This window comes from Cebus imitator, unplaced genomic scaffold (assembly GCF_001604975.1).
Source record: "Cebus imitator isolate Cc_AM_T3 unplaced genomic scaffold, Cebus_imitator-1.0 Scaffold33, whole genome shotgun sequence".
Taxonomy (NCBI): Eukaryota; Metazoa; Chordata; class Mammalia; order Primates; family Cebidae; genus Cebus; species Cebus imitator.
This window is the reverse complement of record NW_016107348.1, coordinates 403722-416974: the sequence shown is the minus strand read 5'-3', so window position 1 is coordinate 416974 and position 13253 is coordinate 403722. Positions and strand designations below refer to the sequence as shown.

At 41.4% G+C, this 13253-nt stretch overlaps 1 protein-coding gene across 1 annotated transcript in view; it reads right to left on the bottom strand.

Annotated features, from left to right (window-relative positions):
- The window catches only part of SOAT1 (sterol O-acyltransferase 1), a 73260-nt gene that overhangs the window by 57115 nt on the left and 2892 nt on the right, over positions 1-13253 (bottom strand). The gene's annotated exons all lie outside the window — the stretch shown is intronic.

Below are 13253 nucleotides of genomic sequence, written 5' to 3'. Positions count from 1 at the left end.
AGCGAAACTCCGTCTAAAAAAAAAAAAAAAAAAAGCCACAGGAAACTTGTAATCATGGCAGAAGGGGAAGTAAGCCATGTCTTACATGACAGCAGGAGAGACAGAGCAAGGAAGTGCCATGTTTAAAACCATCAGCTCTAACGAGAACTCCCTCACTATCATGAGAACAACATAGGGGAAACTGCCCCCATGATCCAATCACCTCCCACCAGGTCCCTCCCTTGACATGTGGGGACACAGAAGCAATTAGAGATGAGATTGGCGGGGGGGTACACAGAGGCACCATATCAGCTTTGAACTAAGCATCTAGCTTATGTCAATTTTACAATACCACAATATTTAGGAGAGGTGAAATTTGATGACATAGTCTCTTCCTTTTGCATTAATTATTTTAAAGCATTTGCTGGGTACAAGATACTCAAGATACAAGTTTGAAGAAATCAGCTCCTATAAAATAATTTGACTGGTTTAAAAGTCTCCTTTTAAACACAGACCCCACACTTTTTTTTTTTTTTTAAGATGGAATCTCGCACTGTCGCCCAGGCTGTACTGCAGTGTCGCAATCTCGGCTCACTGCAATCTCCGCCTCCTGGGTTCTAGCAATCCTCCTGCCTTAGCCTCTCGAGTAGCTGGGACTACAGACATGCACCACCATGCCCAGCTAATTTTTTTGTATTTTTTAGTAGAGATGAGGTTTCACCAAGTTGGCCAGGATGGTCTCGATCGCCTAACCTTGTGATCCACCCACCTTGGCCTCCCAATGTGCTGGGATTACAGGCATGAGCCACCGCGCCTGGCCAACCCCACTCTTAAAGAAAAATTTAGTTGAACAAAACATTAAGTATGTGAAAAAATTAAGGATTAAATAGTAAAAGGTAACTACAAAGATGCTACAGGTAGAGCATGATTTAATAACAAAGTCAATACAAAGTCGATACGTTAAGTTCAGAGACAGCAGAGATTAGCAGAAGATATAAAGGTTTCACAGAAAAGAAGGTATTTTAGACAGAGTCTTGAAGGATGAGAACTGCGCATTCCACGTGCAAGAAAAGATTAAAACAAGGACCTTATAACCCCCCAATCAGGGGACCAAGACTGAATTGAACTACAACAAAAGCAAGTTTTTGTTAAGTATCTACTAAGTACAAGGACCCTGCCAGGTGTTTTAAGTTTGCTCATTTAATCTTCATAACACTTGTGAAAAAAATATTACTCTCAGTTTTTACATGAGAAAACAATGATTTAAAGTAGTTACTATTGGTATCCTCCACCCATGCACCAGGAATACACCTGCAGTTGAACAAGTTGAGTGTATGACGAACGCATACCACAGCCCCAGGTACTAGAGTCTGCTTTTCTGCTCATTACAGTGACTTGCTCAAGACCACACAGCTAACCGCAGAGCGAGATTTGGAACGGCATTAGTTGGATCCCAACTACAAAGATCACTAACTACTGTGAGAAAAAAGTTGGTAACAGAGAAATGTGATGAGGAAAAAGACTAGAAAGGAGGACAGGAGTCAAACTATAAAGGTCTAAGAAATGAGATGTTTTTCAAGAAGGCAGTGGTGAGACACTTGAATCACTGAAAAACATGATCAAAGTCACAAAGATCAGTATCAAGATAGTACAAGATTTACTCTAAAGCCGTGTGTTTCACCAGCTGGGCATGGTGGTGTATAGCTGTAGTCCCAACTACTTGGGAGGCCGAGGCGGGAGGATCACTTGAACCCAGGAGTTTGAGTCTAATGTGACCAACATAACAAGACCACAACTCAAAAAATATATTTTATTTAATTAGTTAGTTTTTGAGAAGGAGTCTCACTCTGTTGCCCAGGCTGGAGTGCAATGGCATGATCTCGACTCACTGCAACCTCTTCCTCCAGGGTTCAAGTGATTCTCCTGCCTCAGCCTCGTGAGTAGCTGAGATTACAGGTGCCTGCCACCATGCCTGGCTAATTTTTGTATTTTAGTAGAGATGGGGGTTCACCATGTTGGTCAGGCTGGTCTTGAACTCCTGACCGCAAATGATCCACCCAACTCAGCCTCCCAAAGTGCTGGGATTACAGGCATGAGCCACTGCCCCTGGCCAAAAAAAAATTTGAAATAAAAAGTAAAGCAGTTTTCACTATCTGATAAATTTTTCAAGAGTCTAAAGCAAGAAGAAAAAAACTATGAAATACTACATTATTTTAAAGCTACATATATTTAAATTCTGAGGCTACAGTCTCTCTAAAATTTTTTTTTTTTGAGACGGAGTTTCACTCTTGTTGCCCAGGCTGGAGTGCAATGGTGCAATCTCGGCCCACCACAACCTCCACCTCCCGGGTTCAAGCAATTCTCCTGCCTCAGCCTCCCAAGTAGCTGGGATTACAAGCATGTGCCACCATGACCAGCTAATTTTGTATTTTTAGTAGAGACGAGGTTTCTCCAAGTTGGTCAGGCTGGTCTCAGAACTCCTGACCTCAGGTGATCCGCCCGCCTCGACCTCCCATCTAAATTTTTATATTAAAATATCCTTTTCTGTATAAAAGAATGAAATATAGTACATGGTGAGTCTGGTTGTTTTTCAACTATCACAGCTTGGCAAAGTAAAAATCTGAAAAATCAGACAGGCACAGTGGCTCACGTCTGTAATCCCAGCACTTTGGGAGGTTGAGGTGAGCAGATCACGAGGTCAGGAGTTCAAGACCAGCCTGGCCAAGAGTGAAACCCCGTCTCTACTAAAGATACAAAACATTAGCCAGACGTGGTGGTGGGTGCCTGTAATCCCAACTACTTGGGAGGCCTAGGCAGGAGAATCGCTTGAATCCAGCAGTCAGAGGCTGCAGTGAGCTGAGAGCATGCCATTGCACTCCAGCCTGGGCAACAATGCAAGACTCCATCTCACAAAAAAAAAGAAACTCTGACAAATCTAGATCAGTTCTCTTCTAATTATTTCTGGAATCAAATAAATGAAACAATTGTGGAACAGTAGATGAATATATCAAGCAGAAATGTTATGATATCATAAGATCTAATTAAGAGGAACTTAAGAGAAAAGTAAGTCAGGGCTAATTAAGCACGACGATGCCTAACTTCTGATGGTCCAGTTCTGCGTAAAAGTGACATGGGAAGCCACAAGAGCATCTACCTCTTCAACAGAAATGATGACGGAAGTGAGAACTAAAAACTAAACTTTGAGGGATGGCCTCAAAGTAGAAGAATATCAGGGAAGATGCAAAAGGAACCCAGATGTTTTAGTAAGAAAGGAATTTTACAAGGAATAATGGGAACTGTTGTTGGTTTTTTTTTTTTTCTGGCCAGATGAGCAGAGACTTTTTTTTCTGGCCAGATGGTGGTGAATTTAAAGTAGGTAACTCTTTTAAAGAGCATACAGCAAACGTTTAAAGCATAAAAAACAGCAAAATGATTAAAAAATAAACGCCAGATTAAAATTTATTACCCAAGCCCTATGAGACAGTATAGCACAGCGTAATATTTCTAAAAGTAGAATAACAACTGATTTTTTTAATGCTTATGTGTTTTACATGTATTAAATATTTAAATCTCAATAGAATCAAGATAGATACTGCTGTTATTCCCCAAATATTCTTTAGCCACCATGGCCTCCCATATTTTCTTCCCTGTCTACAGAAAGGTATTCTCCTCTGCCCTTTCTTTATCTAGCTAACTCCTACTCAAGCCTTCAAAGAATCACAGCTACAGCAGTAATAGGATTAACACTAACAGTTCTGATCTAATGAGCACCTCTTATGTACTTCCAGGCACTGTGCTGCTAAACTTTTTACATTACATTTAATCTTTACAGCCTTAGATAGGTATTATCCTCATTTTACAGATGAATTTAGGGAAGTTATTTAACTTGTCCCAAATCACATAATTCTCCAACAACAGAACTAGAATTCAAAACAAGGACCATCAGATTCTACAACCTGCCCTCTAATCACTAGACTGCCTCCAACTCACACCCTCGGAGCTTTCCTATACCACCACCTCTCCTCTCACCCTCTCTGCAGTCCCACTACGCCCTGTGCATCCTGTTACATACTACATTGTCCTGTAATCAGAGAGCAATACTCTCTGTCTCTTACATTAGGCTTTAGTTCTCAAAGTAGAGATTACATAGTATTTTCTGTAAGACTCCCCCAAATCCAGTGTGGAGTACCTGGAGTACAATAGGCATGCATTAAGAGAGAAAGCGAATATATCAGTTAATACAGTAACCAATTATTCTAAGCACAAGACACTCCTCAACTCATGATGGTTTGACTTACAATTTTTCAACTTTATGATGATGCAAAAGCAACATGCATTCCGTGGAAATCATATTTTGAGTACTCATACAACTATTCTGTTTTTTACTTTCAGTATAGTATTCAATAAATTACATGAGATAGTGAGTACTTTATTGTAAAATAGTCTATTTGATGATTTTGCCCAACTGTAGACAAATATTAAGTGTTTGGAGCATATTTAAGGTATACTAGACTAAAAATACCCAAAAGAACTTAGCTGGGTGTGGTGGCAAGCATGTGTAATCCCATCTACTCAGGAGGCTGAGGCAGGAAGATCACTTGAACCCGGGAGGCGAAGGTTACAGTGAGCCCAGGTCGTACCACTGCACTCCAGCCCAGACAACAGACAAGCTAGTCTATAGGAAACCTCATATCAAAAGCTAAAACAGGACCGAGCATGGTGGCTCACACCTGTAATCCCAGCACTTTGAGTGGCTGAGGTGGATGAATCACCTGAGTTCAGGAGTTCGAGACCAGCCTGGCCAATGTGGTAAAAACTTGTCTCTACTAAAAATTCAAAAAATTAGCCAAGTGTGGTGGTGGGCACCTGTAATCCCAGCTACTCGGGAGGCTGAGACAGGAGAATCATTGAACCCTGGAGGGGGAGGTTGCAGTAAGCTGAGATCGCATCATTGCACTCCAGCCTGGACAACAAGAGCAAAACTCCATCTCAAAAACAAACAAACAAAACTAAAAGAGGCCAGCCATGGTAGCTCACACCTATAATCCCAGTACTTTGAGAAGCAGAGGCCAAAGGATGGCTTAAGCTCAGGAAGCAGACGTTGCAGTGAGCCCAGGTCACATCACTGCACTCCAGCCTGGGGGACAGAGTAAGACCCTATCTCAAAAAACAAAACAAAACAAAAACAAACAACAAAAAAAAAAACACTAAACCAAAGAAGGAAATGTTTTTACTTTATAACAAATATTTTTATCATGATCTGTATTAATAGCTTTAGTCCTGGTTTCCTCTATCTGATAGGAAATGAAAACTGTAATGGAAAAGCATCAGAAACCAATGTTCAAGAGGTTTAGGACCCTGCTCTATCATACTGTTGTGTCCCTGGGTAAATCCTCCCATCTCAGAGAGTTTCTTCATCTGAAGAAATGGAGATAAAAAGATACTATATACTGGGCTAAGTGGTGGCTCACACCTGTAATCCCAACACTTTGGGACAGGTGGATCATTTGAGGACAGGAGTTTGAGATCAGTCTGGCCAACATGGTGAAACCCCCTCTCTACTAAAAAATACAAAAAATGCTGTGTGTGGTAACTCATGCCTGTAATCCCAGCACTTTGGAAGGATGAGGTAGGCGGATCACCTGAGGTCAGGAGTTCAAGACCAGCCTGACCAACATGGAGAAACCCCGTCTCTACTAAAAATATTAAAGTAGCCAGGCGTGGTGGCGCATGCCTATAATCCCAGCTACTCAGGAGGGCAAGGCAGGAGAATCGCTTGAACCCAGGAGGCAGAGTTGCAGTGAGCCGAGATCATGCCATTGCACTCCAGCCTGGGCAACAAGAGCGAAACTTCATCTCAGAAATAAAAATAAAAATAATACAAAAAATGAGCCAGGCATGGTCGTGGGCAGCTGTAATCCCAGCTACTCAGGAAGCTGAAGGAGGACAATTGCTTGAACATGGGAGGCGGAGGTTACAGTGAGCCTAGATCGTGCCACTGCACTCCAGCCTGGACAACAAAGACTCTGTCTTTAAAAAAAAAAAAAGAAAGATACTATTTACTAAAACACCCATCTTATTATTAATAACCAAGTTTTAAAGATTAGGTAATCTGAAAACTATATATCTACCTTCTATATGCTAAATTACAGTCAAACATTAAGCTTTATCACCTCTCAAATTCTACTTCTGTTTGCTTTTAAGGTGTACTAGATCCAAAAACACCATCCATAAAAAAAGAAAAAAAAAAGGTATGCTGGATGACAGTAAATAAAGTGACATAAAAATTATTTAGTTTCTCAAATGCACCTTAAACTCCATGTGGCTTCCAAGAAAATATTAACAAGTTTTATTACTGTCAGATATACAGATGTTAGGAAAGAGAACTATTAATATGGCTTACCTCAATTTTGACCAAATCTTCAAATCATATGAATCATAACATTATGAGATTATGTCTGAATAAGCTCCACCTGCCACACACCAGCTAACAGTATACGGCTATTTACGAAGGAAATAGAGGCAAATGATAGTAACAGCGCATTGCTCCTTCTCTAGGCAGAAGGACCATCTTGGCCTGTGTGGAAAGCAGACCACAAGAAGAGCAGGAGTGTAAGAAAGAGGCCAGTGTGCAGACTACTGCAATCATCCAGCTGAGGAGGGCGGGCTTAACTTTTCCGCAACTCATCTAAAATAAGATCTCTGTGAATCCATCCCCTTTCCCAACTAGGCAAACTATTTTAACTTTTGCAAAATCCAAAATTCAAACTGTAACTAATGCTAATTGGTTTCTAAGTGCTACCATAAAATCATATCCCTGTGTGAGAAGTACCAGTGTTTTCCTGTCCTCTCATTAAAACAAGACCTAAAGGGGGAGTTATCTCCCTTGGTTTCTATTACTTCCAAGTCACCACTGCTTCTCCTTCTCATCTTTTTTTTTTTAAAGATGGGGTTTCACCATGATGGCCAGGCTGGTCTTGAACTCCTGACCTCAGGTGATCCACCCACCTCAGACTCCCAAAGTGCTAGGATTACAGGCATGAGCCACCATGCCCGGCCCTCCTTCTCATCTTTAAATATCTCAGCCAGCCTACTAGGCCTGACACTTCTCCTTGTTGCAGGTACGTACTGTTTTCCTACTCACTTCCCCCCTTTCACTAAGGATTTGAACACCTCACTCCCCGGCTCCATGTCACCAATCACTCATACTTCCTTTACTTCAACATCCGTGGACACAGATCCATCCTACACCCTGGCCTGTAAGCTCCCTGACTTCACGTCTCCAATAAGCGATTCTTAAGATTAGTCACATATTCTCCTAGAACTTACTGTTACCAATAACTGTACCATGTCCGTAATTCTGATTTCTAGCATGCTTCCATATCCATTTACTTAATATGTCTCTCCTCACATCAGGCCCAGACAGGCCTGAGTTCCAGACTCATAACCAACAGCCTACTTGACACCTTCATGTAGATGTCTTATACATGCATCTCCAACTTAACGTGATCAGACTGAACTACCGATGTTCCCTCCAACTCCATGCTGCCCGCTGTCTTCCCTGTCTCGGTTCATGGGACTAGCATTCATTTTTTGCCCAGTCGTCCCCAATTCTTTCCCTCATACAATGCAACAACAAGTCCAATTCTAACCACTTCTCACCACATCCACCACTTTCACCACAGTCTAAACCACTATCATCTCACTGTAGCAGCTTCCTAACTGCTCCCCTTTACCTTCTCCCTTTGGTCTATTTTTTCTTTTAGCACAGCACCCAGAGTAATCCATTCATTCATCCATCCATTCATTCATTCATTCATTCATTCATTCATTTATTGAGACAGAGTCTCAAACTGCATCCCAAAATGCTGGGATTACAGGCCTGAGCCACCGCACCAAGCCAAGAGTAATCCTTTTAAAAGATAAGTTAGATCAAGTCACTTCACAACTTAAACCTCTTCAAACATCCTAAGTCCTCACCATGACCTAACAACTCCTGCATTACCTGGTACTCACCAGCAGTTTGTTTTTTGAGACAGAGTCTCACTGTGTCACCCAGGCTGGAGTACAGTGGCATGATCTTGGTTCACTGCAAACTCCACCTCTCAGGTTCAAGCGATTCTCATGCCTCAGCCTCCTGGGTAGCTGGGATGACAGGTGTGTGCCACTATGCCTGGCTAATTTATGAATTTTAGCAGAGATGAGATTTCACCATGTTGGCCAAACTGGTCTTGAACACCTGGCCTCAAGTGATCCACCTTCAGCCTCCCAAAGTGTTGGGATTACAGGTATTGAGCCACTATGCCAGGCCTCAAATACCATCAGTCTTATCTCTTACTACTCAAATACCATCAATCTTATCTCTCATTTTCTCTATTCATGACTTTGGCCCTCCACTGTTTCTTAAACAAGCCAAGCTCTTTCCAAACCTAATGGCCTTCACTATTCCATCTGCCTGGAGCATCTCCTCCCAGATACCCTCACTCAGTTCCCTGCTCAGACGCCCCCTCCTCAGGGACCTCCTTGTCTACTCTCTAAAGCATACATCCTGGAGCCTTGTTCTCTCTTATCCCCTTACCTTGCTTTATTGCTTTATTTTTCTTCAGTGCACTTATCCCGCAATACATTATATTTATTTTCTTGCTATTCTATAAGACTGTAATCTCCATGAGAAGCAGAATTTTTTTTCTCATCCACCACTTTTCCCCAAATATCTAGAACTGTGCCTGGAACACATTCTATACTTAATTTGTTGGATAAATCAATAATTATCCAGTACTTTCACATACATTAAGAAAATTTTAAAGGACTGCTCATCACATGTTCATGAAGCAATCATTAATAGGCGACTATGAAAGTTGGAACTGATGTTCTTCACTTTTGTCTTTACCTGTTAATGCTAAAAAATAAATATAAAGCCATTAATGGGGACATTTACTTCATTTGAGATTTAAATTGTATATATATAGGAATTATTAAAGCAATATATTTTAGAGCTTGCGACTTTTTTTTCTTTTTTCTTTTTTTCTTTCTTGCTTGTGCTAAGTGTGCTACTGCAGCTCAGATACAGCTTGAGACTTTATCAACATCAGCCATTCAGGACCCGATTCTAAATTTAGAATGTCTAAGAGACTCCAAAAAAAAATTTGCTGTCAAATGCCATGCCCTTTACTCCACCCGAAAAAAAATATCTCAAATCTGAGGTTCTTCTCCCGAAACAATTCATATAATTAGCTAACTGTTATTAGAATGGTTAGGTCTTGAGTGGGTACTTGCTATTTGCTAAACTCTCTGATAAGACCTTATATACATGACTCTCCTTTATTCCTAACAATAGCCCTATTATGTAGGTAATCCTGTCCCCATTTTCCAATAGGAAAAAAAAAAAAACAGTGAATTTTCTCTATAGTTCCAACACATCAATATATCAAAGCTAAGTTCATGCTTCAATGACCCAGGCAAATCTAAAAAAGCCTATAGTCATTTAAACATAGAATACAAGAAAGTTTTAGTTCTGACACCTAAAAGGTATGTGCCAGTTTTCTGAAAATATATTCACATTAAGCACCTCATTCTAAAATGGTGTTTTATAAATGTGTTATAATAATACAGGTGTCTACTCCATTGTATTCTCTACACAAACACACAAACTGTGTTGAGACTGCATAATTAATCACTTAAGAGTGAAACAAGCCGGGCGCGGTGGCTCAAGCCTGTAATCCCAGCACTTTGGGAGGCCGAGGCAGGTGGATCACGAGGTCAAGAGATCGAGACCATCCTGGTCAACATGGTGAAACCCCGTCTCTACTAAAAATACAAAAAATTAGCTGGGCATGGTGGCGCGTGCCTGTAATCCCAGCTACTCAGGAGGCTGAGGCAGGAGAATTGCCTGAACCCAGGAGGCGGAGGTTGCGGTGAGCCGAGATCGCGCCATTGCACTCCAGCCTGGGTAACATGAGTGAAACTCCGTCTCAAAAAAAAAAAAGAGTGAAACAAGTTCTCATGGAGAAGGTAACGTTAGAGTCAGAGTTCAAAGGAGGAATAGAAGGTTGTGAGGCATGAAAAAAAGGACGGGAGGAAGGAGCACTCTATGAAAAACATGAAAAGGAAGAGACCTCGGTGATAAGATTCATTAACATAAACATTTTATAGAGATCTACTATACACCAGACCATACAAAGGCGACTACTTTGTATGGTTATCACAGTGAACACGGGATACAAAGATGACTACTACAACAATCTGTGTTCTCAAGGAGTAACAACCTAGTGGAAGAAAGACACAGAAACATAATTATAACATCTAGGGGTGGTTTTTGTTGTTGTTTTTGTTTTTTTTAGACAGTCTCACTCAGTCACCGAGGCTGGAGTACAGCAGCACAATCTTGGCTCATTGTAACCTCCTCTTCCTACGTTCAAGCAATTCTCCTGTCTCAGCCTCCCGGGTAGCTGGGATTACAGGCACTTGCCACCACACCAGCTAATTTTTATATTTTTAGTAGAGACGGGGTGTCACCATGTTGGCCTGGCTGGTCTCGAACTCCTGACCTCAAGCGATCCACCCGCCTCTGCCTCCCAAAGTGCTGGGATTACAGGCATGAGCCAGCCCTAGTGGGGTTTTTTTGTTTTTGTTTGAGAGGAATTCTTGCTCTGTCACTCAGGCAGGAGTGCAGTAGCGTGATCTTGGCTCACTGCAACCTCCACCCCCTGAGTTCTAACAATTCTCCTACCTCAGCCTCTGGAGTAGCTGGGATTGCAGGCACCTGCCACCACACCCAGCTAATATTTTTGTATTTGTAATAGAGACGGGTTTCATCATGTTGGCCAGGCTGCTCTCAAACCCTTGACCTCAGGTGATCCACCCACCTTGGCCTCTCAAAGTGCTGGGATTACAGACATGAGCCACCATGCTCGGCCACTAGTGGGTTTTATATAACAGTGATTGAGATGTATGTAGTATAAGAAGGCAACACAAGTCTCGGGCCCAAGAGAGCTTAGGGGCAATTAGGAAAGTTTCCTGAAGAAGGTAAAACCTAGGTTAAAGCAGAAAAGGAAAAGGCTGAAGCACAGGACATAGGGAAGGGCAAGGACAAAAGGTCAAAAACCTTTAGGGGCCATTCCAAGGATCTTGGAACTTACTGTCTCAAGAAGGAGCTAATAAAGGCTTTTAAACAAGAAGCTGAACTGGTATTTGTCTTTAGGAAGATAACTCGATACAGAAAAGACTGGCAGGGAGAACCATTAACTCACACAAAAAACAAAGGCATGAAATAAGGCTCAAATAACATGTGATTGTTAAATGAATAAATTAATGAAGAGAAGAGAAAGAGAGATGAGAAAAATGTATAAATATTAAACTGAGGAGTCTGTGAGATACCAGCTGGCTATATGCAGAAGGCAGTGGAAAATATAGATCCCAAGTGAGTTTTCTAAGTCCTAGGCTAAGGCTATAGGCTATAGGTGTGCCATTATGCTAAGTAATTACAGTTGGAAGAGAAAGTGTAGATACATTCACTATGATATGTCTGTGGGTCAGCCAAGTGATTATAACCAACAGGCAGCTGAATATACAAGTCTGGGCTGAAGACAGAGCGCAGGCTTACATCAGTGTACAGGTGGCAAGGGCAAGGAACATGAAGGAAATCTCCCAGAGCGGTTACCTAAGAAATAATAAACCTAACATTTATGTAGCCCTCAGTATGGCTCATTTAATCCTCATTAACAACCTATGAAGTAGATATTATTAACCCATTTTACAGGTGGTTATTTCTCTGATAATATGGGGTAAAGAACTACATAAAACAAGAAAGGCCCAAGAGATTAGAGGAGAACTAGGTTCAAGTAATGTCAGAAATTAAGTTAGAGGGTTCAAGAAGAGTAATCGATGATCAATGCCATGGAAAATCTGAGTAGGACAAAAATGGAAGAAAAAGAAAGGAAAGGCTGGGCGCAGTGGCTCGTGCCTGTAATCCCAGCACTTTGAGAGCCCTAGGAGGGTAGATCACGAGCTCAGGAGTTCAAGACTAGCCTGGCCAATATGGTGAAATCCCATCTCTACTAAAAATACAAAAAATTAGCCGGGCTTGGAGGCAGGTGTCTGTAATCTCAGCTACTCGGGACGCTGAGGCAGAGAACTGCTTGAACCTAGGAGGCGGCGGCTGCAGTGAGCTGAGATTACCCCACTGCCCTCCAGCCTAGGCAACAGAGCCAGACTCCATCTCAAAAAATAGAAAAAAAAAAAGGGGGAGGACAGGACATGGGATATTTCACAACTGAAGGACATTAATAGTTATGACTTGATAACATGCAGTTTTAGGAGGAAGGACAAGAAATATATTGGAGTAAGCTACAAGTCAGTTGAGGAAGTGAAAACAGTGATCATAAGACTAGTCTCTCAAGAGGTCTAGCAGTGAAGGAATCTCTAGTGTTTAGGTGTTTAGGAAGCGGGTAACAATGTGTTGAGTGCAGTAGGTATAACACATATCTCATTTAACATGTCCATTTTTAAAGATGCAGGAGATTCAGAAATGCTAACAAACTTGTTCAAAGTCACACAGCGAGTTAAGCGGCAATCGAAAAATTCCCCTCCCAGGTAACATAAAGCTGACTAGACAGCTATTTATATAACACACTGATTGAACAAGAATTTCTTAAGAATCTAATCTGTGCATGCAATTACATAATGTTCACTGTGATAAGCATCTAACTTACCTTAAGAAACAAAAATAACTGACTTGAGAAACAAATGAACTCAGAAAAACTTTAGCCTGCCTGCAGTGTTCCCATTATTAAGCTTTCAAAAGAGCCCATAAATCTGTATCACAATAATGAGTGCCTACTCAGTGAAGAACTTTGCCACATCATGTTCAGGTTCAGTGGCGAAAAAGGGAAACAACAATGGGTAGAATTTACAATCCAGAGCAAAAAAATGTTCCCTCTTGCACCCAAAGGTTTGCCCTAATACAACGCTTTTACATATCACAGAACTGGGTCATTAAGTAATCAGCAAAACTAAAGAACAAGAACAAATTCTCATTTACATTAGTATGGTTAGTATAATCTCTCAGCCAATGTGGCAAAATCCAAAACAAAGCCATCCTCTTAGAAAAACGGAACTTGGCTAGCCTTTGTTAAAAACTTTCTCCACTTTTTTCCCATAGGAACAAGGGACTCTTCCCTGGTTAATACAGTAGTTCTATATCTATGGGGGATACAGTGCAAGACTCCCAGCAGATGCCTAGAACCGTGGGATAGCAGTGAACCCAACACACATTG